A 25693-nucleotide genomic window follows, 5' to 3' on the forward strand; every position below is an offset into this window, starting at 1 on the left:
ACTCTCCCAGCCAGGAATGGTATGCTGTGTTCTACAGCCAGCCTCGGAGGGCTCCTGCAATAATGCCCTTTTGTGTTTCCTATCCACCAGATTAAATTACTAATCCTCTCACAGTAAAGGAGCCTGGCTCATTTACAAATGCAATTAGAATTTCAGATAGTCTCTCAATCTTCCACTCATTTGGATCCCAATTGAACCTATTTTTCTTTCTTTAGTGGTATTTTTCTCTCCCTTTCTCTCACTCTCTCACTCTCTTACCCTCCCTCCTTCCCTCTCTCACTACTGATTAAGTGATTAGAGGTTATGAGTACTGTTGGAGATTAGTCAAGCAGGGAGAGTGTAAATTGGCAAGGATGTTTTATCAGTGCATGTCACAATATATGAAAGCAGATGTGCGTTCTCGGCCCTGCTCTCCCACATTACTGTTATAGAATAATTGAGATATTTTTTATTCCTCGCAGATTACCACTTTCACTGATCACGCTGTCACATCAAACTGAGCACTTCATTCGCCTTGTATGCATGCCAGATCTATTTTGCCTTCATAATCGGCTGATATTACCGCTGCACAAAGAAGATAAAGACATCAGCCTGATAGATAGCCAAAAGATTAAATGGGATCTTTATGACTTCTTTGATCATCAGTTTTGACTGCATGATAAAATGAGTCAAGTTGGGTACTGATTTGTTCTTTATTGGAACCAAACATTAGCCTGGGGCAGCGAACCTTGGGGCTGACGCTTCTCATTTAAGGTGGAACCAGACAGACCCTTTGGGCTGTCAGACTGAATTCAACCACATGTCCCTTAAGAGACGCAAATAGTAAATAACATCAGCAGCTTTGTGGCTTTTCTATATGCATTTCCTCTTCTTCCAATATTCTTCCTAAACTACAACATACGAAACCAAAATGAGAAAATGTCTGTCTGTCTGCGAATGGAACAAATACTAAGAATGAGTGAATTCAAGAGCTTTATCAGATAACTAGGGGGTTAAATAGGATCCGTTAAATACTCGCTCAATACCTATCCTTATGTTTATGTCAGATACTTTAATGCCAGTGAATATTCTGACACCCCCTCCCATACATATTAAGCCAGTACTTTTATCATTTGTTATGTTTTGTTGATATTTGTTGTATTGATATACACTATGCTGTTATTAAATCAGGAAATCTGGAAAAATAGCTTGGTTTGAAATGGAATAATTTTCACTGCATGCGTTCACACACGTATAGAAATTGAATAATTTTCACTAGACGCATTCGCCCGTATACACACGCATGTGCACACAAATATGCACATGTACAGACACAAACCCATTCTTTGCAGTCCACCTTAAAACGTGAAGATTAAATGAGAGATTTTGCTATGCAGATCAAGGCTTGGGCACTTGCGCTGACAGATACTAATGTCTAAATCAGCGTCCCAGACCAGGCCGGGCCGTCGCTCGTGTTCACTGTAGAAATGTCACCTGTTCCCATCCAACGATTTGCATAATGCAAAGCTTCTCACTCGTAAAATACAGATTAAGATGGGAAGGAGAGAGCCATTCGTAAAGCACAGAGCCATTTCAGGCCTGTAGCCCCTGTGATTAACTCACTCAGGACTGCGGCTGCTGAAATGTTAACGCAACAGTATTAATTACGTGCCGACACACCGCGGCCATGCTGTAATGACCTTTGCTCATTCAAGTGCATGGCTGAATGTTCCATAACCAAGGTGTTATATAGTGTGGTGCTCAACACGAACTTCTGCCTCACTTCTATTGTGTTGGGCTGGCTCTAAGACACCTAGCTAATGGGGTTGGGCTGGCTCTAAGACACCTAGCTAATGGGGTTGGGCTGGTTCTAAGACACCTAGCTAATGGGGTTGGGCTGGCTCTAAGACACTTAGCTAATGGGGTTGGGCTGGTTCTAAGACACCTAGCTAATGGGGTTGGGCTGGCTCTAAGACACCTAGCTAATGGGGTTGGGCTGGCTCTAAGACACCTAGTAATGGTTGGGCTGCTCTAAGACACCTAGCTAATGGCGGTTGGGCTGGCTCTAAGACACCGTAGCTAATGGTTGGGTTGCTCTTATAGACCAACCTAGCTAATGGGGGTGGGCTGGCTCTAAGACACCTAGCTAATGGGTTGGGTTGGCTCTAAGACACCTAGCTAATGGGTTTGGCTGCTCTAAGACACCTAGCTAATGGGTTGGGTTGGCTCTAAGACACCTAGCTAATGGGGTTGGGTTGGCTCTAAAGACACCTAGCTAATGGGGTTGGGCTGGCTCTAAGACACCAGCTAAATGAGATTGGGCTGGCTCTAAAATGACTAGCTAATGGGTTGGGCTGACTCTAAGACACCTAGCTAATTGGGTTGGGCTGCTCTAAGACACCTAGCTAATGGGGTTGGGCTGGCTGTAGGCACCTAGCTAAGGGGCAGTAGTGGGAAAAAGTACCCAATTGTCATACTTGAGTAAAAGTAAAGATACCTTAAATGAAAATTACTCAAGTAAAAGTGAAAGTCACCCAGTAAAATACTATTTGAGTAAAAGTCTAAAAGTGTTTGGTTTTAAATATACTTAAGTATCAAAAGTAAATGTAATTGCTAAAATATACTTAACTATTGAAAGCTAAAGTAAAAGTATAAATAATTTCAAATTCCCAATATTAAACAAGCCAGATGGCACCGTTTATTTATTTATGGATAACCAGCGGCACACTCCAATACAGACATAATTTACAAATAAGCATTTTGTGTTTAGTGAGATCCACCAGATCAGAGGCAGTAGGGGATGACCAGGGATGTTCTCTGTTTAGTGAGTCCACCGGATCAGAGGCAATAGGATGACCAGGATGTTCTCTGTTTAGTGAGTCCACCAGATCAGAGGCAGTAGGGATGACCAGGGATGTTCTCTGTTAGTGAGTCCACCGGATCAGAGGCAATAGGGATGACCAGGGATGTTCTCTTGATAAGTGCATGAATGGACTATTTTCCTGTTATGCAGCCATCAAAATGTAACTAATACTCTGAGTTTCAGGGAAAATGTATGGAGTAAAAAGTACATTATTTTCTTTAGGAATGTAGTGAATTAAAAGTAAAAGCTGTCCAAAATATCAACAATAAAATGAAGTACAGATACCTCAAAAACTGATAAGTAGTACTTTAAAGTATTTTTACACCACTGGTAAGGGCGTTGGGCTGGCTCTAAGACACCTAGCTAATTGGTTTTGGCCTGGGCCTAAGACACAAAGCTAATGGGGATGGGCTGGCTCTAAGACACCCTACCTGATGGGTTGGGCTGGCTCTAAGAGACCTAGCTAATGGGGTTGGGTTGGCTCTAAGCACCAAGCTAATGGGGTTGGGCTGGCTCTAAGATTGTTAGCTAATGGGGTTGGGCTGACTCAAGACACCTAGCTAATTTAGTTTGGGCTGGTTTCTAAGACACCTAGCTAAGGGTTGGGCTGGTTCTAAGGTACCTAGCTAATTTAGTTTGGCTGGTTTCTAAGACACCTAGCTAATGGGGTTGGGCTGGTTCTAAGGTACCTAGCTAATTTAGTTTGGGCTGTTTCTAAGACACCTACCTGATGGGTTGGGCTGGCTCTAAGAGACCTAGCTAATGGGGTTTGGGCTCTAAGGCACCAAGCTAATGGGGTTGGGCTGGCTCTAAGATTGTTAGCTAATGGGGTTGGGCTGACTCTAAGACACCTAGCTAATTTAGTTGGGCTGGTTCTAAGACACCTAGCTAATGGGGTTGGGCTGGTTCTAAGGTACCTAGCTAATTTAGTTTGGGCTGGTTTCTAAGACACCTAGCTAATGGGTTGGCTGGTTCTAAGGTACCTAGCTAATTTAGTTTAGGGCTGGTTCTTAAGACACCTAGTAATGGGGTTGGGCTGGCTCTAAGACACCTAGCTAATGGGTTGGGCTGGTTCTAAGGTACCTAGCTAATGGAGTTGGGCTGGTTTCTAAGACACCTAGCTAATGGAGTTGGGCTGACTCTAAGACACCTAGCTATGGGGTTGGGCTGTTCTAAGGTACTAGCTAATGGTTTGGCTGGTTTCTAAGACACCTAGCTAATGGGGTTGGGCTGGCTCTAAGACACCTAAGCTAATGGGGTTGGGCTGGTTCTAAGGTACCTAGCCTAATTTAGTTTGGGCTGGTTTCTAAACACACCTAGCTAATGGGGTTGGGCTGGCCTAAGACACCTAGCTAATGGGTTGGCTGGCTCTAAGACACCTAGCTAATGGGGTTGGATGTCTTAAGGTACCTAGCTAATGGGTTTGGGCTGGTTTCTAAGACACCTAGCTAATGGGTTGGGCTGGTTCTAAGGTACCTAGCTAATGGGTTTGGGCTGGTTTCTATGACACCTAACTAATGGGGTTGGGCTACTCTAAGACACCTAGCTAATGGGGTTGGGCTGACTCTAAGACACCTAGCTAATGGGGTTTGGCGTGACTCTAAGACACCTAGCTAATGGGTTGGGCTGGTTCTAAGCACCTAGCTAATGGGGTTGGGCTGGTTCTAAGACACCTAGCTAAGGGGTTGGGCTGGTTTCTAAACACCTAGCTAATGGGGTTGGGCTGGTTTCTAAAACACCTAGCTAATGGGGTTGGGCTGACTCTAAGACACCTAGCTAATGGGGTTGGGCTGACTCTAAGACACCTAGCTAATGGGTTTGGCTTGTTTCTAAGACACCTAGCTAATGGGTTTGGGCTGGTTTCTAAGACACCTAGCTAATGGGTTTGGGCTGGTTTCTAAGACACCTAGCTAATGGGTTTGGTCTGGTTTCTAAGACACCTAGCTATGGTTTGGGCTGGTTTCTAAGACACCTAGCTAATGGGTTTGGGCTGGTTTCTAAGACACCTAGCTAATGGGTTTGGGCTGGTTTCTAAGACACCTAGCTAATGGGGTTGGGCTGACTAAGACACCTAGCTATGGGGTTGGGCTGGTTCTAAGGTACCAGCTAATTTAGTTTGGGCTGGTTTCTAAGACACCTAGCTAATGGGGTTGGGCTGGTTATAAGGTACCTAGCTTAATGGGGTTGGGCTGGCTCTAAGACACCTAGCTAATGTGGGTTGGGCTGGTTCTAAGGTACCTAGCTAATGGGTTTGGGCTGGTTTCTAAGACACCTAGCTAATGGGTTGGGCTGGTTTCAAGGTACCTAGCTAATGGGTTTGGGCTGGTTTCTAAGACACCTAGCTATGGGGTTGGGCTGGTTCTAAAGTACCTAGCTAATGGGTTTGGGCTGGTTTCTAAGACACCTAGCTAATGGGGTTGGGCTGACTAAGATACCTAGCTAATGGGGTTGGGCTGACTCTAAGACACCTAGCTAATGGGGTTGGGCTGGTTTCTAAGACACCTAGCTAATGGGGTTGGGCTGGTTCTAAGGTACCTAGCTAATGGGTTTGGGCTGGTTTCTAAGACACCTAGCTAATGGGGTTGGGCTGGTTCTAAGGTACCTAGCTAATGGGTTTGGGCTGGTTTCTAAGACACCTAGCTAATGGGGTTGGCTGACTAAGACACATAGCTAATGGGTTGGGCTGGTTCTAAGGTACCTAGCTAATGGGTTTGGGCTGGTTTCTAAGACCACCTAGCTAATGGGTTGGGCTGGCTCTAAGACACCTAGCTAATGGGGTTGGGCTGGTTCTAAGGTACCTAGCTAATGGAGTTGGGCTGGTTTCTAAGACACCTAGCAATGGGGTTGGGCTGACTCTAAGACACCTAGCTATGGGGTTGGGCTGGTTCTAAGGTACCTAGCTAATGGGTTTGGGCTGGTTTCTAAGACACCTAGCTAATGGTGGGGCTGGTTCTAAGGTACCTAGCTAATGGAGTTGGGCTGGTTTCTAAGACACCTAGCTAATGGGTTGGGCTGGTTCTAAGGTACCTAGCTAATGGGTTTGGGCTGGTTTCTAAGACACCTACTAATGGGGTTGGGCTGACTCTAAGACACCTAGCTAATGGGGTTGGGCTGGTTCTAAGGTACCTAGCTAATGGGTTTCGGCTGGTTTCTAAGACACCTAGCTAATGGGGTTGGGCTGGTTTCTAAGGTACCTAGCTAATGGGTTTGGGCTGGTTCTTAAGACACCTAGCTAATGGGGTTGGCTGGTTTCTAAGACACCTAGCTAATGGGGTTGGGCTGATTCTAAGACACCTAGCTAATGGGGTTGGGCTGACTTCAAAGACACCTAGCTAATGGGGTTGGGCTGACTCTAAGACACCTAGCTAATGGGGTTTGGCTGGTTCTAAGGTACCTAGTAATGGGTTTGGCTGGTTTCTAAGACACCTAGCTAATGGGGTTGGGCTGGTTTCTAAGACACCTAGCTAATGGGTTTGGGCTGGTTTCTAAGAACACCTAGCTATGGGGTTGGGCTGGTTCTAAGACACCTAGCTAATGGGGTTGGGCTGGTTCTAAGACACCTAGCTAATGGGGTTGGGCTGGTTCTAAGACACCTAGCTAATGGGGTTGGGCTGGTTCCAAGACACCTAGCTAATGGGGTTTGGCTGACTCTAAGAAACCTAGCTAATGGAGAGTCATGTATTCAGCTTTTTGGAAGGATGTTGGTGATTAGGAACTCAAATGGGATTCAATTCAATATTTATTCAAATGCTTAAAAAGGTAAACAATCTGGAAATATGAAGGCTATTAATGATACAAAAAAATTAGTAAAACAATGAAAGGTATTTTGCAAGTTTTTTGGAACTGACTGAGGCTTGACATGCCACCAATTTAATGATATGTATTTTCAAAACCACAGGATAATTTTTGGGGGAATTAAAGTTAATATAAACGCCTTAGATGTGGTACCATATCTGTCACGCCCTGACCATAGTTTGCTTTGTATGTTTTATGTTTTGTTTTTTGTCAGGGTGTGATCTGAGTGGGCATTCTATGTTGTATGTCTGGTTTGTCTATTTCTATGTGTTTGGCCTGATATGGTTCTCAATCAGAGACAGGTGTTTTGCGCCACATACAGCATCATAATTTTGCTGGTTGGATAGTTGGATTCCTTCTTGCATCTACTCGCTCTCCTCTTCTCACCTTTTCCCTTCGCTTTTGGACTTCTGTGCACAACACAACAGCTGTCTGTGGCCAGGCACAAAAACGTATCCAAGCCAAACCTTCATACCATAACCGCTACACAGCCTACATTGTTGTTACCATATTAACATTATAGTCTACAAACTAAAACTAACGCGTTAGTAAACCCACAATCAAATCCATGTGTACAATCACGGCAACCTTGAAGAGTTGCCGTGTTGGATAGCCTTAGCCAACTAGCGAACATAAATAGCATTCCTCTCTGTTTGATTCAGGTTGTTGAGTAGGCTAAATTAGCTGCATTAGCTAAGTAAGTGAAAGATAAACTAAAAAGAAAAATACTTTGAAATATAGCTAGCTCTCTCTCTCTCTCTGCTGCTTCTCCTTAATTTTAGAAGAAACTAATTTGTTCGAAACTGATAAACTATTGTCTTTCTCTCCCTTTGAGTCAACTACTCAGCACACTTTATGCACTGCAATGCTAGCTAGCTGTAGCATATGCTTTCAGTACTATGTTAATTCTCTGATCCTTAAATTGGACAAGAAGTTAGTTCACACTGTAAGAGCTCTTAGGTTGGAGGACGTCCTTCGGAAGTCATCATAATTACTATGTAAGTCTATGGAAGGGGGCGAGAACCATGAAGTCAATGTACCCGGAGGAGGACAGAAAATGGCTGTCCTCCGGCTACACCATGGTGCCATCCGACAGAGTGCTGTTAAATTTCAGGTTACTTGCAGAGCTACTACTAACGAAAACACAATCTCACCGTTAGTCCAGGCAAATGAATAAGGCATATTACTGATTAGATGGTGTCAGATCTGATCACAGTGTGAACGTTAGGTCATTTTCATGCATCACACTCAAAAAGGCAATGGCCCTCATTGGTCTTCTTGACGGCCTAACAAAGGCCTCGTACTGGACTCCCACAGCCCCCACGCTGTGCACCTAACATGGAGGATCACAGGGAAAGAGGGTCTAAGTGGAGACATATTAGGGTTAGTGCACATGGTAAGTACTCCTGGCAGTGCATGAGTTAACGAGCAGGATGGGATGGCGAGGGGGGAGGGGGGTGGGGGCTGTAGGTGACTAACTCTGCATTAAGTGACATCTGACCGCAGACTTCTGGAATAGTTGGCTTATTAAAGAACGGGTAAGTACGCCCGTCGTCGTCCGTCCCCTGCCACGGCATGCTGGGATTGCCTTGCGGCAGGCCGATAACAGTGGCTGGCTGATAAAGTCGAATGGTAATGGCTTTTTACTAATGAGAAAAGTGCCGCTGATTATGATGAATAGCCTTGGACCAACAGGCTAAGCTGCTACACAGGCCTCCAGTTGTTAGTCTGGGTGATTTTTGCATTTCATTACGCCCCAGTGATGTACAGCCTGCCTCCTCTCCTCTCTCCACCATGTTTAACTCCACAGTGCACTCACTATCCCCCCCGCCTCAACTCAATCTGTCTATTGGGTGTGTCACATATTCTGGAAAATGGAAGATTTCTCAAATGGCCAATCCTGAAGCTTCCAATGTAGTATATTTTCACTTAACTGTTCAAACTTATCCAGCAGAGGTTGTATCTGCAACTTCCATTAAAGTTATACAGAATGAGAGACAATCATTGGCATTTCCAAAATCAATTCCCCAAAAGTTTTGGAATTAGTCAAGTGGCAAAATTTCTAATACAAAAGCTATTGTTGATTTATGCAGTAGTTTGACACTTTAGATACCATTAATTTTAAACAGACATTTACGATGTGGTACATTTTTCATTTGTCAGGGGTTTCCACTACCCCCCTTTAGTAATTAAGCATTTATATTAAAGGTTCTACCATATTAATATCATTTAACCCACTGTCACCCCTCCTTCTCCCTGCCCTCTTGGAGTTTGCGTTTTAACCATTTACCATGATATAACAAATGGCACTTTTCAAAAATGTGATAAATCAATTAATAATTTGCAACCGTACACTAATTTATCACTGCAACACGTCACAATACCTTTTTAATCTTTAGTGATTAGCAGTTCCACTGGCATGTAGTATTTGTTTGGCTTATTAAAAAAAAAGATTTCACCATCCAAAGTTAGATTCCTCAAGTACTGTAAAAAAACATTCTCATACTGAGAAAGTCAGGTGCCTTGGTGTCAAAGGCATGTGCCCCCTCAGATTTGTCATATTTAAACAATTTCAGATTTTAAATGAATTACTAAACTTCATTTTTAAGAACACATTTTATCTGTCAGCTGTATTTTGCGGAGGGGGCACACTGAGTTGACCAGGTTGTCGCTAGTAAGTGGTTCCTTCCAAGGTGCATGGAGCAAGGAGATGCCTATTCAGGATGTTAGATACTCTAGTGCATGCAATATTGTCAGTGGAGGAGGAGAGAGAGTGTAGTGACACACACAGTGTTTGATTTGATTTTAGCTTCCGGTAAATGGCAGGAAGAATGTTTGTAAATGGATTTGATCAAGCTATGTAGCCTATTGATTCTTCTTGATGAATATATGGAATTAAAATGTTTTTCTCTGTAATACTAGTTACTTAGCAATTTAATGAAGTTGGAAATTCATAGAAGGTGAATTCAGACATTTTCCACTGTGAAATTCATAGACAGCTATGCATGCAAAGATTGACAGACGTTAAGATTGTTATTTTCAAAAGACAAATGACAATAAATAGATACACAATTCATGAATTAATTCTTGGGTTATGATCACATACACCAGTGTGGCGGTTGTGCAAACACCTAAGGCATAACAGTCTTTAAGGTCCGATGCAGCCATTTTTTTCATTTCATTTCTGGGTAAGAATTAAGTACCTTAATGTGATTGTTTTCAATTAAAATAGTCAAAAAGAAACAAATATAGCTTCTTAACAAAGAGCAATAACTTAAGGAAGAATTTTGCTTGGACTGTCTGGGAGTGGTCTGAGTGGGGAGGGGAAACTAGCCGTTATTGGCAGAGAGGTTGAGGTTTTTGTTCAATTAACTAATTTACCACCTGCTGATGTCACAGGCAGGCCAAAATTCCATCCCATCAAACAGGCTGAAATTCCAGGCAGTCTTTTCAAACAGCTTTTGCACTAGAAGGGCATTATCTGTAACGTGTCCGTTACGGGAAGCAAGTACAGGGAGTGAATAACGGAACATGGAACAAAACAAGAGTAGCGTACAGACATTAAACACAAGAACAGAAACAATAACGCCTGGGGAAAGAACCAAAGGGAGTGGCAGATATAGGGGAGGTAATCAGGAAGGTGATGGAGTCCAGGTGAGTCTCATGAGGCACAGGTGCGCGTAACAATGGTGGCAGGTGTGCATAATAATGAGTAAACTGGCGACGTTGAGCGCCGGAGAGTGGGAGCAGTAGTAAATGTGACATTATCATAATTTTAACAATTTCACAGTATTATTCCAAATGTATATAAAACACAGGAAAATAATGTTTGCTTATCTAAGCAAAGAGGTATGCTTAGATAACCTATGCAGGAATAAAACACATATTATTTGACATAGAATTAGGCATAATGATTATGGCTCTAGATGCAGGAAAAAGCTGTTTTAGATGTTTGAAAGTGCAAAATTCTCAAACTTTTTGAATTCACCCCGATCCATCTTCACGTACTTTGTGCCCCCTCTAAAAAAAATGGGTACATGATGCCCCTGGTCAGGTGATATCCTAAAAATACAACTCACCCAGGAAATATGTGATCAACGATATCTTTGAGCCATGGTAGCAGCGCTTGACTCCTGTTCCTTAGTGGAACAGTTTTCACTTTTCAGTTGTTCAAGACAACTGAAAAGATTCTTGCCCAATATGTTTAACCTTGTGTAGGTAGATATCCCCTATCACACAGTCTACAGAGGTACATATCCCCTATCACACGATCTACAGGGGTAGATATCCCCATCACACAGTCTACAGAGGTACATATCCCCTATCACACAGTCTACAGAGGTAGATATCCCCTATTACACAATCTACAGAGGTAGATATCCCCTATTACACAATCTACAGAGGGAGATATCCCCCACCACACAATCTACAGAGGGAGATATTCCCTACCACACAGTCTACAGAGGTAGATATCCCCATCACACAGTCTACAGAGGTAGATATCCACTATCACACAGTCTACAGAGGTAGATATCCCCTATTACACGATCTACAGAGGTAGATATCCCCTATTACACGATCTACAGAGGTAGATATCCCCATCACACAGTCTACAGAGGTAGATATCCCCTATTACACGATCTACAGAGGTAGATATTCCCTATTACACAATCTACAGAGGTAGATATCCCCTATCACACAGTCTACAGAGGTAGATATCCCCTATTACACAATCTACAGAGGTAGATATCCCCTATCACACAGTCTACAGAGGTAGATATCCCCTATTACACAATCTACAGAGGTAGATATCCTCTATTACACAATCTACAGAGGTAGATATCCCCATCACACAGTCTACAGAGGTAGTTATTCCCCATAGGCTAGCTATATGTATGTGGGTGTGTGTAGGCTAGTTATATGCATGTGGGTGTGTGTAGGCTAGCTATATGTATGTGGGTGTGTGTAGGCTAGCTATATGTATGTGGGTGTGTGTAGGCTAWCTATATGTATGTGGCTAGCTATATGTATGTGGCTAGCTATATGTATGTGGCTAGCTATATGTATGTGGGTGTGTGTAGGCTAGCTATATGTATGTGGGGGTGTGTAGGCTAGCTATATGTATGTGAGTGTGTGTAGGCTAGTTATATGCATGTGGGTGTGTGTAGGCTAGCTATATGTATGTGGGTGTGTGTAGGCTAGCTATATGTGGGTGGCTAGCTATATGTATGTGGCTAGCTATATGTATGTGGCTAGCTATATGTATGTGGGTGTGTGTAGGCTAGTTATATGCATGTGGGTGGGTGTAGACTAGCTATATGTATGTGGGTGTGTGTAGGCTAGCTATATGTATGTGGGTGTGTGTAGGCTAACTATATGTATGTGGGTGTGTGTAGGCTAGCTATATGTATGTGGCTAGCTATATGTATGTGGGTGTGTGTAGGCTAGCTAAATGTATGTGGCTAGCTATATGTATGTGGGTGTGTGTAGGCTAGCTATATGTATGTGGGTATGTGTAGGCTAGCTATATGTATGTGGGTGTGTGTAGGCTAGCTATATGTATGTGGGTGTGTGTAGGCTAGCTATATGTATGTTGAGCCATCATAGTGTGAGGAGAGGGGTCAGGGGAGAGGGCAAAGCTCATAAACGTCCCTGAAAGAGAGCGAATAATGGAATCCCTGATGTGAAACGGGTCACTGAGGAGCTTACTTATGTAAATAACGTTGACTAACGTTGAAATCCATGATCAAACTAATTTCCATAACAGTTTCAAATAGGGTGCCTGTAACCCTGGCTCCTCCAGCCCCACCCATCCTGACACACACATACGCACATGCACACACATGCAAACACACTCAGACACACATGGACACGCACATACACGTACACACACACACACACACATATGTACGTTGCGGTCATGAGTTCCTAATGGTCATTGTTATCAAGGTTCTGACTTCCTCTCAGCGATCTGACTTCCTCTCAGCGCTCTGACTTCCTCTCAGCGCTCTGACTTCCTCTCAGTGCTCTGATTTCCTCTCAGCGCTCTGACTTCCTTTCAGCGCTCTGACTTCCTCTCAGCGCTCTGATTTCCTTTCACTGCTCTGATCTCCCTATCACCCTGAGCAGAAGCTCAACAATATTAGCCAATCATTTTTGATAGATGAAGCATGGAAATTAGTGGCAGAGTTAAAGTGATAACTGGAACCACACAGTAACATCCCATTATGGCAGGCTTAATTGATGAGCTCATTAAGATCATTATTAGAGAAATTGATTTCAAATAGGCACTTTAATCTGGGCCGTGCTGAAAAGGTGAAGAAACACTCAACAATGCAAATTGAAGGACCTCGCGTACATAATGGAGCAAGTAATTTCATAGATTTTGTTTAATTAATAATTTGAGATTGCGCAAGTTTCCTCCTATATGTAGGCTTGAACATTCATGTACCCAATCATCCCGCCAACAGCTTAGTCCCATTAATGGCTGCTCATTGTGTGGGTCTGCCTGTAATTCATTAATTAACCCTGATCTTAGACATTCAATTACTCATGTAGGATGGATCATTTAAGGGTCTACACAGTGGTTCTCCATTGTGGCTGCAAGGGAGGGATTTGGTTTTGTTTAATTCGCTCTGATCTTCAACTGATTTAAATTAAATGTTTGTTGAACTGATTAGAGTCCAAGAGCTGTTTTTAATCAAGTAGTGTTTATATTTTTTCCTTTTCAACTCTCCATTTCATCTAGCTGATACACTGTGGTTTTTGTATAAACAGTCTCAGACATTATCATACAGATCCCATTTTACAATAGCTTTACGTTTTATTACTCTGTTAAAGGGTGGGCACTGTCCATAAACTTTTTTATTGAAGAAAGTATAGTCTCATTCAGATTGAATGTTTATCTTGCGTGCTGTGGCTGTCTGTAGGTTATTGCAATGTTATTCAAATACTGCCACTCTCAAACTATTAGTTAAACATTTGGATTAAACATATACAGTATCTTTTGATAATCCTGTAATGTGAAAGTCCACCTCCGAAAGAGTTTATGGTATCTTAAACCTGGGTATTGTGCAGTGATGTGGTGGGTAACTCTAGTCACTGTTCGTGGTAAAGTAGCCTAAAGTAACACTCCCTATACTTTCAATGAATTTTTTCACAAAAGGTGGTTAAATGCCCGCTTAATAAAAAAGGTGTGTAAACAGTGTTTACATTATGCTTACCTCTGGTCTTGTGCACGTTATTGTTGGTTACTCTAAGTTGAGTGATTTATGATAGTTTGAAACCAACCCCTTGACTTTTTAAAAGAGTGCGCCACAATGACTAAAATATAAACTAAATGTTTCCTAAATCACAGACTAGTGTAAGTACTTCATACAGGCTTATGCAGAAACCTACAGTACACACTTAAATCACACACAGGTTCAATGACCACCATTTGCCACCCTTGGGGAACTCATAAGGAACTCGTAAGGGACTCGTAAGGGACTCGCAAGGGACTCGCAAGGGACTCGTAAGGAACTCATAAAGGACAGATGATCTGTAGTAGTTACAGTAGAGCAGGTACTTCAACTCTTTAAAGGAAAAGAGGAATGAAATGTCTGTCACCCAGAGGCAACAATAAGGAGTGGGTCTCTGAGTCGAGTGGGGTGGGAGCCTTAGTGAGAGCTTCACTGGGGTTTTTCAGAGTCCGACGCCAAATCCTGTGTGGCCCCCCCCCTGTCTGAGCCACAGGAAGTCCATCTTCAACTCTCACCCCCTGGTTGATTTGATGTGTTAAAATTGGTTCCAGGGTGCATTGATATTTCAGCGATCCATATTGTGCTTTGAGCAAGGATTACACGTTTAGAGGCAGCAGATATTTCCCCGGCATAAAGGTGGTTTCAGCTTGGTGGAGCCCTTATCAGTGGAGAGGAGACTCCGGCGCATTCAGAACCCTAAAATCCCATTTAATTGAATTTCTTTTTAGACATACAAGCTTAGAGGGGTTTTGGCATTCACTTTAACTCTGCCTCTGGGTGTTTAAATTCCTCTCGCTACAAAAGACCATTCCACAAAGGAACTTGCAAATACCATATTTATCTAGTTATTTTTTTCTACTCTTGGTCTACTCCTTTTCCATGGCAGTTATTACATCATTTCAATGAATACTTGCCGGAAATGGGGGTTATCTTCCTAAAATATATATTTATTTCAAGTGCTGATTTACTGTGTTGAAAAAAAAACGGTATTGGAGAGAGGCTATTCAAGCCACGGTGGCTACTTTGCCGACAGGCAGCACATCATGAACGATCCCTATAAACGATGCTATCTCCGCCAGCTGATGGATTTAATGCATTGGCAGGAGGGCTTTTTGAAAGCGGAGAGCTCCTGTGAATGAATGACTCTTACAGATGTAGAGTGGGGCCTCAACAAGGCTCAGATCGTGTCTGTAAGAGGCAGTTTATTCAGACCAGAAATGCTATTCATAATCTGTATCTCACGTTCACATGCTGAGGGCAGAGTATCATTTTTCGTGTTAAGGCAAAGATAACATATCATGCAAAGGGCTTTCTTCTAAAAGGAGACACAAGCAGCATTTTAACCCATATTGTCCAATTTAACAACATTTGGAACCATTGAAAGAAACAACAAAGAATGCAACGTAAATTCAATGTAATCCTCCATTGATATAGCAAAACATCCAATTAGGAAATATAACATCATTATACCCCCCACCAGTAGATTTGGGTGCATGCTGTTGATGTTTTTTCCCCTTCCTTCACTGTGATGGTATTTGTCTTGCTGAGTGACTTCCTCTTTAATGAAACCCTCGAATGCTTTAGTGCCGGGTGGGATTTAAGCACCCTGCAGACGGCTATGATTCAAAAACTTGGTTCTGCATCAGCTCTGAGCGTTATCTGAAGGCTCTTTCACGCCCACAGTTGCCTAAATGCCAGTTTAATGGCCACTGTAAAGGCTACTTATTTAGTATCAGTATCCAAGGGAATATAGCTAATGATAAGAAGGGGGGATGGGGGTGCGCTGAGTGCATGCAGGGAAAGCGGATGAAGATGTTGGGTGGACAAAGTGAGTCTCAGCGTCAACCACATTGTTTAGGCAGGAGTCATCCTGAATGGCCTTCTAGACCTTGGCTCAAAACAGCACAGGAGAAACTGGTGTAAGGGTGTCTAAAGATTTCTCCAAGTATAGGCAATTTAGTTTATGCAATTTTTTTGGGGAAGTCGTGTTAAACGTAATGGGGAGCTTCATCACCAGTCCATTGTTTAAGTCACATACAGTAGGTAACAGTACCTACCTGTCCAACCAACGAGCTTCCTAGAGCACCAACCTGTCCATCCCTTAGCAACTGGCATATTAACTTCAGGTCAAGGGAGGTGACAGCTCTTGCCCCAGGCCTGTGAATTGAACATGCTTTCCCAATGTCACGCAGTGTAAGGAGCGAGCGCCCCCCTGTATCAAACACATTCCTAATGTCAGTGGGCCAGAGGCTTCGAGAGAAGGGTAATGGATGTCCAGGCATAGTGTTATTTAGTGCAGCGCTGCAGCCCGCTCTCTCCAGTCCATTCCTTCCCTCTCTCTCTCTCCCCTGGAACAGACTAACCAGCTCACACACACACACACACACACACACACACACACACACACACACACACACACACACACACAACACACACACACACACACACACACACACACACACACACACACCACCACCAACCACACACACACACACACATACACACGCACGCACGCACGCAGCAGAGAGAGACTCTCAGGCCATCTGATCAGAGCTTGATGTGATTCCTCACCTTGGCTAGAACGAAACCCAAACTCTATGAATTATTACAATCCCAGTCAATCTCGGCAAGCCAGCAGTAGGCCATGGAGTGTGAAGGCCTTTGTCTGGTGTTTAAGTTACCATGGAAGATGAAATAGTCACAGCGCCACCGTGGCCCGCCAGCTCCCCTTATCATGGGTATCTTCTATCTTCAAATAATGTTTGGTCTTTTTACTTGCTATCACAGTTGTATAAATGGAAAAAAGGAATCTAATTTCTCTCTATGGCTTTTTTACGCTCTCTTTTTTGGGGTGGGTGGGGTGGGGTTCGTGGGGCGGGTGATGAAAACAGCACCATCATTGGGTGGCACTGAGCCACTGAGCAAGAGCAGGACAAGGAGTCATTTCTTTACCTCTGCATCTGGAACCTAAGAAAACCCCAATGAAGCTTTCTGCTATGGGATACTTGATGCTCACAAAAAAAATATGAAATCATATTTCACCATTTAAAGTGGTACTATACTGTATGAGGTTTTTGTGATATTATCCAGTGTGCTGTATGGTTGAAGTGTTGGAATATTGACTGCAGAGCATTGGCTGTCTACTGATTCATACTGAGGTAAAAGGCTGTTTAACTGAACCAGTGTTGAAGACACAACACTTTGCGTGAAGTAGTTGTGAGGAAGTTGATCAGGATATACATAACTGAGGGAGTTCTTTCTTTCATTCAGCCTATTGCCCTAAGCACCATCACCTGGCAGTGGTACTCTCTGACTGGACAGAATACATGTTGGAGAAGGGTTGGGGAGCCATTTGCCAATGATAGTTCCATGGTGATTGTCTTGTCTCAATGTTTTGTTTGGTGATTTAGAGTTGGCTTACAGATTGCCTCCTACTAAGAAGCACATACACACACAGCATTATGGTCTGCATTTGGAGCATGTGACAAATAACATTATATTTTATTTGATACTTCATATAGAATAATCTCAAATTGGATCTGGTCTGTGAATTTTTTTAATGATCTAAAAGGCACATTCCTTTTGAGGAAAATGATTCTGAAGTTATGATGCAGAAATAACAGGGTATCATCAGGCCTTGGGGACCTCTGTGTGTGTGTCTCTCTGTGTAAGTCCTGATCTTCTGTAGTAATAACAGTCCACACAGCCTCACAGCCTAATCCTGTCCCAGACATCCACACCATAATAATAGAGCACATTCAGTTGTGGAGGGGAGGCAGGACACTACATTTTGCTGGAATTTCATGGCACGGAAAGAAATCAGAAGCGCTAACTGGTGTGTGTGTGTGAGTGTGTGTGTGTGTGTGTGTGTGTGTCACTGTATCTGTTTCTAGCTCCTCTATCTCCTAACTTGGTTCTTCAATATTGTTGTCTAAATTACCAAATGTGTATTTTATATGGCTTTCTATTTTACACTGGCATCAGTGTTATGTGTTCCCATGTTTGCTGACATTGTACTTTTAGGGCTATATGAAAATAATGTACTGTGCATTCATTTAGCTGCAGGGGACATGTATTGAACGCAATGTAAAAGTTTTTCTTGCTTGCAACAGAATATTCACATAACGTTAACCAAGTATAGATTCATCCTGAGGGAACCATTCCCAATCACAGTGCAGCAACTTCAGTGATTTCATAAAAGGAGTAAAGGTTAGAAATGGATTAATTGATTTTCTGTTTTAAGAGGGACAGTGAGTGACTACAGACACTTAGATCAAAGTCAGCATGTGAATCTAAAACAATCACAAGACATTTTTATACAATATATCCTGAATAATGCACATAGAGTCAAATATGCTGTTTTATTCATACATTTCATTTATTTTTCTACCAAGTAGGTTCATTGAAAAGCAGTTGCCCCTTTTCAATAAGTTGATACTAGCACTTAAAAATAGGATTAATGAATAAAAGCTACAGAACCAAACCAATCTCTTCCTTGAATAGTCTTAGAAATAGACCATGTCTTTTTATCTGTTAGATGCACTCTCAAACTTCTGTATAATTTCAGCCAGTAGTTTTGAAAGTGGTGCTCACGAGTCAAAACGGGTCCCTGTTTTTGTGTACTATGTCATCCAATTGTGTACTATGTTATCCAATTATGTACGGCATCCCATTTCGTGTAATATGTTGCAAATTTGTTGGGCTTTTAAGATCCCGGAGTGCATCTTTAATAGATCCTGCTATTTAATGTAATAGAGACCAAATAAAGACGTGTGGCTTTAATCAGCTAGCCCTCGTCCTAATGGTCCCACCCACCATCAGTTGGAATTTCTCCCATCAACTTTTTTCTCTGAGTGTCGTTGAGAGCCCAAGTCTATCTAACCCATTAACAGTCCACTTAGCTGGAGCCTTAAATATTTGCAGTTAATACACCATTTTGGAAATCATAGCATTAAAAGATCTTTAGCCTCCTGTAAGGTAAGCGGTGGTGGTGCTGTGGGTGCACATTGAGCAGAAATGGTCTGCTGTGTCTGTCACTGAATGTCTGACAGTCATCCTGGCTACCTGTCTGTCTGCAAGACCACCAGGGTTTGTCCCTCCACTATTAAATGGTCAAATGCACACCTGCCATAGTCACATCACACTGATCACAGTCCCACCATGAATTGGGTGAAGTGCACAGGGAGGATGAACTGTGATGTTGTTGATACTGCAGGGGAAAATGACAGTGGGTTAACCTTAAATTCTTCAACACTCTGTGGACATAAATATGAATATGGGGGTGCATAGATTTCTCAGACACTTGCACTAAGTACTCACCTCCTCCCATCACATTTCCAAATGACCCGTGATATCTGTTCCTTTATGCTTGGCGTCCACGCTGCCTCTTATCTCCATATAGAGTCTTGGTCAATAAGCAATTAGTATTTTATGACAAAGTGTGAGCGCCAACATCAAGCTAGCTTGGCAGGTTGCCATCAGAGATGATTTTTATGGCAGAATTCAAGTCATGTCCTGCAGACCCAAGTCAATGTTTATGACCGTGGAAATTACATGCCCTCTAAATGTCCATAAAGAATTATTTAACATGAGATAGGTAATTAGGCTTGTGTTTACTCACTAACAAAGACCTATTGTGTAAATACAAGTTCACACTGTTCTTTTTTTCTGTTGTTTGTCTGTATGGAAATTGTTTTAGTGTACAGGAGGAGTTTAACATCCCACCTAATATAAGTGGTTCAGAAAAGATAAGATGCAGCCTCAAACATAAGTGTCAGTCGACCCCAAGTCAGGCACAGCAAATATCTGCATTATAACAGGATTCATCAGGTTTCTCAGTGTTATTGTGTTGGCATTACCCCACACATTAGTTTTGGTATAAAACACCTTCTTTCCCCCCTGTCCTTGTTGCCTAGCCCTAGGGCAGGTGTAGAGAGAGCGGTGCGCAGCAGGTTGCAGTGGCTGGCCCATCTCATTTTCCCTCTGTGGAGCTGCAGTCCGGGCCTCCCGGCAGCTTAATAGCAGTGACAGCAGAGGAATAATTCACAAGTGGAGCTAATCAAAGGTGAAAAGGGAGAATCAGTAAACGTCGTATCCTTTTGCCACTTTCATCAATCCAGCTAACTGAATTTGAACTAAAGCTGAGCAAATTTTCCGGGGAGGGGAATTAATATGTAACACATCTGAGGTCTGGCTGGAGCCTGCGGAATTGGAAAAGTCTGCATTATATCAGGGGGAGATTATTGGAAAGACAATTGGGGCCGTCTGTGTAATCAGAAAACAGTGAGGTGTGTCTATCTTATGATGACACTGTGACCTAGTGGGCTTGCACAGAAGGAAATATTTTCTCCCCTTTCCAATTCAATCACCTGGGCTATCCGCCCTGCTGCGTGATGCTGTTTGCCCTGCACATGACAGTATCAATTCAATTACCCTGAAAATGGATACATATTCAGGGTATAAGGGACTGGGCCAATGCAGGAGGGGAAGAGGGAAGACAAAGAAATGCCCATTTACCCCGTAATAACTTTCATTTGGAGTCGGTTTGAAAACAATTCGGCTCTGAATTTGTCCCTGTCAGATCACATTATCCGTAAATGAAGTTTACAAAATATCAATTCAATTTCTAGAACAGGGACCCGTCGCAAAACGCACAGGGGCCTGAATTGACCATATCATAACATCTGAGGGGCCCCTGGTGGCTTTCAAATATTTTCAATCAGAGGCAATCAAAGCAGAACGGCCCATGCTAATCCGTTCAATTTCATCTTATACCGGTGTCTTTTCCCCACGTGAACACACACACACACACACACACACACACACACACACACACACAACCACACACACACACCACCACACACACACACACACACACACACACGACACACACACCACACACACACACACACACACACACACACAAGAGTCCTCACTGCCCTGGAGTCAAGCAGAGCACCTAGATACCACTCTGCCAACGTGGGAGAAACTCATCTATCTGAACGTTTTTAAGATACACTTTTTGGGGTGAACCGTTACTGTTCTATGATAAATACTCAAAATGCAAACATTATCTGAGTTACATAATACATTTCATATAAAGTTATGAACACATTTTTAAAAATGTCACTGAAAGTTCAGACCATCTGGCATTTGACCCTACCTGTGATGGTCATGAAGTCGTAGCTTCAGTAGAGATGGGCTGCAGTCCCATCATGGCAGTAGTCAGTATGATCCATCATGGCAGTATTCAGTATGATCCCCAGCTCTCTCTGGGTTTCCCTGTTTCCTCCTCCTTCCTTGGTGATTAAGCATTCTGACTGTGTCCCTGTTTAGCCTGCTGATTCCACCGGTCGTCACGTCTCTCCCTGGGCGAGGCCTCATTATCTTCCTTTAGTTGTTGATATTGTTCTTATTTACAGCCCTGTTTTCTCCGCTGTCATGTCTCCAGCAGGTCGCTAATGTGACCGAGATGGAACGGGGAGCATAATTGCAAATTAAATATCTGAAACTTCCTTGATGTGTCTCGGTGGGAAGCAATAAGTGTGTCAGCCTCTTACTGATGTCAAAACGGCTTTTTGCTTCATGAAATTATTCACAGATACAGCGCTACATTTTGCTGTAATTACCGTTGTCTCGGTGGCACTCGCAAAGGGCAAACAACGGCCAGTGGAAACAGGGGGAGTTAAAAATGCTGTTTAACAAATCAATTTGAGCATGCTTACCTTGTAAAACTGTGCGATTGTTCCACTCACTCCTGATCCAGACCCCATAGAGCGTTCATCTATTAAATGCTTAACAAGCCCCTTTACAGAGCAGCAGTGTGGAAATGTGTAATTCGAACAATAACAAAGACTTGACCATTTTTTATTGATTCACTGGTTTCTTCTGCTCTAGCCTACAGCCAACACACTCCAGCAAATACACTCCAGCAAACACACTACAGCAAACACACTCCAGAAAACACACTACAGCAAACACACTACAGCAAACATACTCCAGCAAATACACTCCAGAAAACACACTCCAGCAAACACACTCCAGAAAACACACTCCAGCAAACACACTCCAGCAAACACACTCCAGAAAATACATTCCAGAAAACACACTTCAGCAAACACACTCCAGAAAACACACTGTTTATTATTCCGTTTTTTTCAATATGAACTTTAACCTTTTACTGCAGTGGGCTAAATCAGGGTCACAAACAGTGTTTCTTGGTAGTCTTATAAAAAAAGACACCTGTACCATGTCAGATATAGAGTTGAAATGTATTCAATTTTGAGTTTGCATATGACACTTTATATAAATCACGGAAGAGTGAAATATAATAGAATCATTTGACATAGAAACACCAGATTTACGGCAAAAAAAGCTATGTTTATTAATGATGAAATTATGAAAAATATGAATAAAATTCCACCCATGAAGCCACTAGAGGATGATTTGATCATTTGACTGCAGGAAAGGGATATGTACAGGGGTTAAGTTTAGATTTTAGCGGCAATGGGAATGTTCCCAAAGTTGTTTACCTAGCTTTTGATGGAATTGTTTCTCTTCAATTTATATGTTTTGCCTGTATTTGATGCTGAGAATAATGAAGTAACAACCTGGCTCGAATATGGTTTTTGTCTCCTTCTTCCACCCAAATGGCTTAAAGCGGCAATCTGCTGTTGCTACATCCATTTTTGGACTTATGAATGAATGATATGTACCCATTGCCCCAGACAGGGCTTTTAGGTGACCAGTGGGGTGGATACTGGTGTCTTGTAAGAGGAAGGAGAGATTAAGGGGAGCCGCGGTTCTGGGACCACCGCCAATGTAGAGAAAGGGAGATTTGACCTGAGAAGCATTTGCATGTTAAGTGCAGTCAATCTGAATTGATCACAGCCAAATTAAATCCAATGGGTTTCAATATTTTCCCTGTTTACACATTAGCCTCCTACCTGCCACATATGGATGTATTGAATTCAGATTAGTAGCCTAAGCATGGACTCAGACAAAGGGAACTTATCTTTAATTAAAATCATGCAGTAGGACCTTAAGTCCTATTCTGTTACGGTTGGGGAATGAAAACTCGCAGGGCTAAATGAACGTTGCTGTATGCCTCCCCAAAGTGTCACTTCACCATTGGAGGTGGGGATAGATGGGGTCCATAGTCTACAACCCAATACAACCCAATACAACCCAATAGCGTAGTGTTGGTAGACAGCTACAGTATGATGCTGGTGAGACAAGCGTATCATGTCACAAGTTGTTGAAATTAACAATATCATTGAAAACAGAAACATGCACAAAACTCCTCCTCCTAAGGTTGAGAATCAGTGAATTGAGAAATGTATTCTCTGGGTGGGTCGACTGGCGGGATGCTGGGATGAAACGGTGATCAGTGGAGAACATGTAAATGTAGCATAGACTCCTGTCATGTCACCACTACCAGTCTGCTGTCATCTGGAGAGATGTTCAGCTGATGCACATCACATCATTTACCAGTGTTACTGGAGGAGGACAATATCTACGAATATTTCCACGCAAAATATCTAAACCTCCGATCCTGTTAGATGGAACATTGTGTTATTTCTATAGTTTATGGGAAAGCTTGGATGAACGAATGAATCCTCACTCAGTCTGCCATTTGCCATGATAACCTAATTGTGATTATGTGTACTGATCTAAGAAACTAGTTCTGTTCATTCCTACCAGCTGTAACAGTAAAACCCTCTTCCTCCCTTAAATCTCTGACAGCAATTACCTCTAAAGAGAAACACGGAAAGAAGTGTTCAACACTATTCAGCTCTTTCATGTAGCTTATTGGCATGTCTGTAAATAGGATCATTTCAGAAATTTAGCGTCAATTGAGCTTCTACTGTCCTGGCTGATTTATTGATAAGCGGGGCCTTGCTTCCTTGCTCTGGATAATTAAAGAAGCTCCTACTAATTAGACAGAAAAAATCTGCGATCTGGCACGGATCTTTCCACTGAAAAGATATTAATTGTGAGTAGATTTGGCGCCTGCCATGGCTGCCTGCCTAGTGTTCACCCATGAGGAGGCTCTAGTGGGGTGGTGTGGGGGGGGGGGGGGGGGGGGGGGAGGGGGGGGGGGGGGGGGGGGGGGGGGGGTAGCATAGCTAGCTAGCTAGTGGAGCGGGACATAGCCCAGTCACACTAATTCCACCATGCAGCCTTCTCTGAAGCGACGCAAGGAAGCAGCATAATCAGCAGACACTGATTACCGACAAGTAATTAACAACGCCAACCAAACAGAGAGATTGAATTTATAATAATTATATAATCAACATGGTGATGATCTTGTAAGAGAATCCTATTGCAGTGGAAAGGTTAATGACTTCCCATCGCACAACATCAGAGTTAGTGGTGGCTGGGGCCTTGGGTTTGTTTTAACTGCCAAACAGATAATTCATTAACATCATAACAGTCATGCAGGTGCCATGAAATATTGAAACATTTCACTTTCCATTCTATTAAACTAATTAGCTACATACTACTCTTCCGCTTCAGTCAGAACTGCAGTAGGTAGTAGGGCTTTCCTGTTACTTCAGTTGTTTAGTTGGCTAAGATTAAACTGTTGTCTATTGATTTATCACTTAGTTATTGATAACTCATTTAATTACTCAACAGTGTAATTGTATTATTGTGTAATAGGTAGTATGCAATCCGATCTCCCTCTCAAATTCTGGTGAAGATCACTAATATTCATAAATCGAAGTATAGGCGAACCCTGAGCCCTAACCACAGCAGCGTCTCATTGTCTCTGTGATATTACCTGATTATGAGAGTATTACATCAGCTAAATCCTCTGCACCAATAATGCCATCTTGAGAAAGCTAAATTAAGTGATTTCTCCTTTTGATAAATGTAACGGCAGTCTAGCTCTTCCTCAGAAGAGGAGAGGCGAGAAGGATCGGAGGACCAATGTGCAGCGTGGTAAGTTTCCATAATTTAATGACATGAAAACTAGACAAGAATACAAAACAACAAACGTACTAACCGTCACAGTCCCGTGTGGCACAAACACTGACACAGGAGACAACCACCCACCAATCCCCAACACAAAACAAGCCACCTATATATGATTCTCAATCAGGGACAACGATTGACAGCTGCCTCTGATTGAGAACCATATTAGGCTGAACACAGAAACAGACAAACAGTCACGTCCTGACCAACACTAAACAAGCAAAACACATAAGAACTATGGTCAGGACGTTACAATAAAGGAATAAAATGAATTAGGCTTCACGCTATCAAAGCCCTCCCCATTGCAAGAGCTGGCGGATCATCTTGATTGTAGTTAGTCACTAATCTAGCTCAGAATTAAAGGTTAAAATCAGTAGTTATTATGTTGCAGTTGTAAACTCCACAAACCATGGAGACACAGACCATGGAGACACAGACCATGGACACAGATCACGGAGACACAGACCATGGATACAGACCATGGATACAGACCATGGAGACACAGATCACAGAAACACAGACCATGGACATAGACCATGGAGAGGCAGACCATGGATACAGACCATGGAGACAGACCATGGATGCAGACCATGGAGACTGACCATGGAGACAGACCATCAATCAATCAATCAATTTTATTTTATATAGCCCTTCGTACATCAGCTAATATCTCGAAGTGCTGTACAGACACCCAGCCTAAAACCCCAAACAGCTAGTAATGCAGGTGTAGAAGCACGGTGGCTAGGAAAAACTCCCTAGAAAGGCCAAAACCTAGGAAGAAACCTAGAGAGGAACCAGGCTATGAGGGGTGGCCAGTCCTCTTCTGGCTGTGCCGGGT

The 25693-nt window shown here is 42.7% G+C and overlaps 1 protein-coding gene across 1 annotated transcript in view; it reads left to right on the forward strand.

Annotated features, from left to right (window-relative positions):
* The window catches only part of LOC139028096 (proline-rich protein 36-like), an 81619-nt gene that overhangs the window by 28459 nt on the left and 27467 nt on the right, over positions 1 to 25693 (forward strand). The gene's annotated exons all lie outside the window — the stretch shown is intronic.

This window comes from Salvelinus sp. IW2-2015, linkage group LG8, assembly GCF_002910315.2.
Source record: "Salvelinus sp. IW2-2015 linkage group LG8, ASM291031v2, whole genome shotgun sequence".
Classification (NCBI taxonomy): domain Eukaryota; kingdom Metazoa; phylum Chordata; class Actinopteri; order Salmoniformes; family Salmonidae; genus Salvelinus; species Salvelinus sp. IW2-2015.